Source organism: Tursiops truncatus, chromosome 13 (assembly GCF_011762595.2).
Source record: "Tursiops truncatus isolate mTurTru1 chromosome 13, mTurTru1.mat.Y, whole genome shotgun sequence".
Classification (NCBI taxonomy): Eukaryota; Metazoa; Chordata; class Mammalia; order Artiodactyla; family Delphinidae; genus Tursiops; species Tursiops truncatus.
Window position 1 is genome coordinate 85938058 of NC_047046.1, and position 4768 is coordinate 85942825.

At 52.4% G+C, this 4768-nt stretch overlaps 1 long non-coding RNA gene across 2 annotated transcripts; it reads right to left on the reverse strand.

Moving 5' to 3' along the window:
- Positions 1–397: 397 nt before the first annotated feature.
- On the reverse strand, positions 398–4414 carry LOC141276230 (uncharacterized). Of its 2 annotated transcripts, none has more exons than XR_012325482.1 (3): positions 4306–4414; positions 1533–3836; positions 398–1350 (listed from the first exon to the last, which is right to left on the reverse strand). It is a non-coding gene; the product is annotated as an uncharacterized lncRNA (long non-coding RNA). The 2 variants fall into 2 exon arrangements; XR_012325481.1 differs by having other exon boundaries at positions 398–1368.
- Between the last annotated feature and the right edge of the window lie 354 nt (positions 4415–4768).

Below are 4768 nucleotides of genomic sequence, written 5' to 3' on the forward strand. Positions count from 1 at the left end.
TGGGACAGCCTCCAGAAGGAGTTTCAAAAGTCTGAAGTGTGGGGAGAGGTCCCAGTGGGGATGTGATGGCCACTGCCCCTCCACGGGCAGTCCTTCTAAGTGACCTGCCCACCAAAGCAAGTGTGGACACCAGGAGATAATAATCGAAGATTTTCCCATTCTACTTTAACAATGTTTATTGTAAAATTAGTCCATCTTATTCTGGAATCCGTAGCGGTGATAGCTGTACACCTTTATGAGTGAACTAAAAACTGCTGAATTGTACACTTCAAAATGGTGAATTTTATGGTATATGAACTGTATTTCACCAGAAGAAAGTGAATCATCATAAGGTGGTCGGAAGCAATTTAAAAAATAGTCAATGGTGTAAAGTTAAAATTGAAATCTCTTGGAACTCCCTGGCAGTGCAGCGATTAGGACCGCGCTTCCACTGCAGGGGGCCCAGGTTCGATCCCTGCGTCAGGGAGCTAAGATCCCTCATGCCACACGGTGAGGCGGAAAAAGAAATCTCTTGATCCCTTCACTGACCTACATATTCCTTGTTCTCACTTCCCAAGGGGAAACCACGTTACCACCTTCCAGAAATTCCTTCTGACCATGAAGTCTACATGTGCACATACAGAGGATCACACTGTAAGTAGTATTCTGCAGCTCGCTTTTCTAATGTAACAATAGGTGTCTCCACATTAATACATGTAAAAATCCCTAATTTTTTAATAGGCAGGTAATAGCCTGATGTACTATCATTTATGTAAGCAGTCCTCTATAAACAGGCATTTAAGTGCTTCTAAAATTTTGCCTTGTACCTACATCTCTGTGCACCTATGAACGTTTATGTGTGGGATGGATTCCTAGAAGTAAAACTGACAGACAAAGGACATGTGTACTTAAATTTTAATAGCTGTCACCAAATTGCTTTCCAAAAACTGTTCCTAACATCCAGTGGCCCCAGCGGTGCAGGCAGGACCCATTTCCTCACGCTCTCTGGGTCGAAATCTTTGTCCTTTGGAGAAGCTTCAAGGACCACTTGATGGTGGTGGGGAGGGGAGTGCAGGGGAGAAGAGAAGGGACAGCTGGGGAGGGAAACCAGCAGTTTGCGTGGCTTGAGCTAGGGAGGCTCTATTTTTATTTGTGTATAAACTGTGATTCTGATATAAGGGATTTCGATAAAAGCGTTCAGCTTTAAAAAAGGAGATAAAGAGGGCTTCCCTGGTGGCGCAGTGGTTGGGAGTCCGCCTACCGATGCAGGGGACACGGGTTCGTGCCCCGGTCCGGGAGGATCCCACGTGCCGCGGAGCGGCTGGGCCCGTGAGCCATGGCCGCTGAGCCTGCGCGTCCGGAGCCTGCGCTCTGCAACGGGAGAGGCCACTAAAGTGAGAGGCCCGCGTACCACAAAAAAAAAAAAAAAAAAAAGAGCGAGAGGTAAAGAAAGGTTTGAAAACTATGAATTAGTAGTCCTATAAAGCCATGTTCCCTCCGCCTTCCAGAGGCTCATTTCACCCGCTGGGGCCCCCAAATGGCCCTTGACCTACCTTGCCCCTAGGTATCCACGCCCTTGGTAATCCTGCCCATGCTGTGTAACTGATAGCGCAATGCAGAAACGACGTCCTGTGATGTGCCTGGTGTGGTATTTGAAGACACTGCAGCTTCTGCCTTGACCTCTGTGATCACTAATTCTGGAGGGAGACAGCCGCCAGTTGTGGGGATGAACGAACAGCCCCGTGCCGACTTCACACCACGGGGGACCAGCTTGCTCCATGTGAGTCGACGGTCCTGGACGTGGCCTTCAGATGACCATGGCCCCAACCAACACCTTGATGCAATCTCTGCAGCAGCTCTGAGCCAGAACACCATCTCAGCCAGTCCTGAATTCCTGACCCATAGAAGCTGTGTGATACAATAAATGTTTTTCATTGTTTGAAGCCTCTAAGTTTGGGGATATTTTGTTATGCAGCAATAGCTAACTAATGGACCTGGGATTGTGAGGTCTGGTGTCTCAGAGTCTACACTTCTGGTTTTATACCTGGATTTAAACCCCACTTCTGGTCCTGTCCCCTTGGAGGCCCTTGGTATTTCCAGGACACACCACCCCTTCCACAAAGAGGCTGCTTTCAGATGAGTGTACTGGAGGGGACAGGGGTACTTAAGGATGGACACAGTGACTTGCCCATTGAACACGAAACCCAAATTAAAACTAAACATAGGCTATTCGGTCACTCTGATCTCAGCATTTTTTTTTTTTTTTTTTTTTTGTCTGCGCTGCGTGGCTTGTGAGATCTTAGTTCCCTGACCAGGGATTGAACCCTCAGCAGTGCAAGCACCGAGTCCTAGGCACTGGACCGCCAGGGAATTCCCTGAGACAGCAATTTTGTACAAGGACGGAAGGATTCAGTTAGAAGCCAGATTCTAGGGGTCTAAGTCAACAGAGCCGAAGCAGCTTGGAAACTGTTCCCTTCAAGATGTTGGTGGTGAAGGGAAAGGGAAGGTCCTTCTTTGTTTGTTTGTTTAAGGCTTGGAGACTGTGCTCACTTTGTAGCAGGAAGAGGAAGGAGGGCCTGGGATTAAATTAAAAATGACATCTCTGGAGGATAACTGGTGGAAAGAGGGGTAAAAAAGAGAAGGAATTTTGAGCCAGGTTTTAATCACTTCCCTGAACCAGCAGTCCGAGAACTCTGCCTCCTTTGCCCAGGACTGGAGATTCCAGAAACCTGGAGGAAATCGGGGAGGACTGGTGTCAGTTAGATGGTCAGATGGTAGAGCCCACCTGTGAGGATGGACAGAGACTCAGGGCAGTTGGAAGCGTCAGGGTCCAGGACGCCCTCCCCTGCAGGCTACATGGCTCTGGGACTTGAGCTGAGGGTGAACTAGAGAAAGGGCAGATGGAAGCCCCCAAGACAGGGCAGTGAGTTGTGCTCAGACTGTAGTTGGGGCTCAATCCATACATGTCGTGGGAGCGAATGTTTGAGTGGGGTCCCCCCAAGTTGGCAATGGCCAGAGTAAGCATGGAGGAAGGTCAAGGATGGGGCTCTACTGGGTGATAGGGAGAATCTCGTGGGAACCCAGAAGGTGAACCCAGTCCTGCAGGGGTTAGCCAGGCTGGGACCTGGGACCTGGGACCCTTTGCTGCAGTGCTGCAATGTTTGCACCTGGACAAACTTCTCCTCCAGCAACAAAATACAAAGAAACTATAAGGGACTAAAAATAACTGCGTGCATGTGCAGCTGGGGCAAATTACGGACAACAAGATACAAAAAGACCAGAAAAGCCCAACTGCCACTTCTGAAGAGCTGGGAGCAAAAGCAGGGTGCTGCGCATGCCCCCTGCACTCAACACCGCCAAAGGGGTGGGCAGACCACCTAAGTCACCCCTCCAGCCCGACCCCTGGACACACCCCTCCCCTCACCCCGTTCAAGGAACCAGCTCCGCCCCACTTGAGTGAGCCAGCAAAGGAATCTGCTCCCTCGTGCGGCAGCAGGGGCCCCAATAAAGCCTTGCCTGAATTTGTCTGGCCTCTGATCAATTTCTATCGATTAAGGAGGCCAAGGACCCTGGTGGGTAACGGGGATGACAGCCGGGGGCAGGGGCAGGCTGAGGCCTGGGGGTGATGTAGCAAGAGTAAGTGGTCTGAGAGGGAAAGCGCAGGGCTGTCGCCCCCAGGAGAGCTCTGCAGTGAGAGCCCAGGGGCCGGAGTGCAGGAGGGAAAGAGAGGCCCAGGGGCTGGGCCACCAATGACTTTCCTTAGTCAAGAGCCAATGCCTTTTGTTCCCCTCTGGAAAGTCCTTGAGTCCCTTCGAGGCCCTGGCTTGTTCACGACAGTGGCGGCTTTGTGCTTCTCTCTGAAATAAAACTTTTATCTTAAAAAAGAAAATGTATCCAATGCAGTCTGTCATAATCACAGTATTCAGATCTTTCCTGGCTCTGGAGGGGAGGGCGAGGGGCGCCTCGGGTTCACTGGGGCACAGGCGAAAAGTACCGAAGAAGTTTGTTCCTAATTCTTTTTTCCCCTCTGGATTTCCGTTGTAACGGATTGAGCTACACAGGAAATTTAATCCCCAAACTTGGCTTTGATTTTTTTTTTTTTTTTTTTCCAGCTAACCCTTTCAAAGTTGGGAAAGACCTGGCTATGCGGCCAGGGAAAGTAACGTTTGGATTAGATTCCCCAGTGTTTGGGGCAGCGTGACAAAGGGGCCGGGCACTCCTAGCGGCCGCAGCGCAGGGAGCATCGCGGCTGGCACAGGTGTGGCCTGGATGGGAGAAGATGCTTCCGGGTGTGTCTCCCACTGGCTGGAGGGAAGTCTGACTCACAGGCCCTTCTTTCTCCTCCGAGCACCCGGCGGGAGCTGAGGACTCTGCACAGCTGCCCCCGAGGCCCTGGTCTCCCTCAGCAGACCCGGTCAAGCCGTTTGGACCCGACTCGCACTGGAGCCGGGCAGCAGCCTCAGCCCTCGCGGGCCGCGGGCTGGGGACGTGTGTGCAGACGGCGGGGAGGGTCTCTGCGCGGCGGCCAGGGTTTGCTCTCGCCTGGTGCAAAGTGCGAGAAGGCCCTGGGCGTCCCGCGACACAGCACTGAAGTGAGTCTGTCAGTGCTCTGGGCTCCAGTGTCGGCAAGGTGGCCTGGGCCACACAGAACTACGGTGTCTCTAAAGACAACCCGAGGCCGTCCGCGCTGCGCGTGCCTGCAAATGCCTGGGCCCGGGCGGCGGACTCACCCCGCTCCCCAGCCTGGGAATGAGGTCACGCTGGGAGGGGCCGGCGGGGCGGGCAGGGC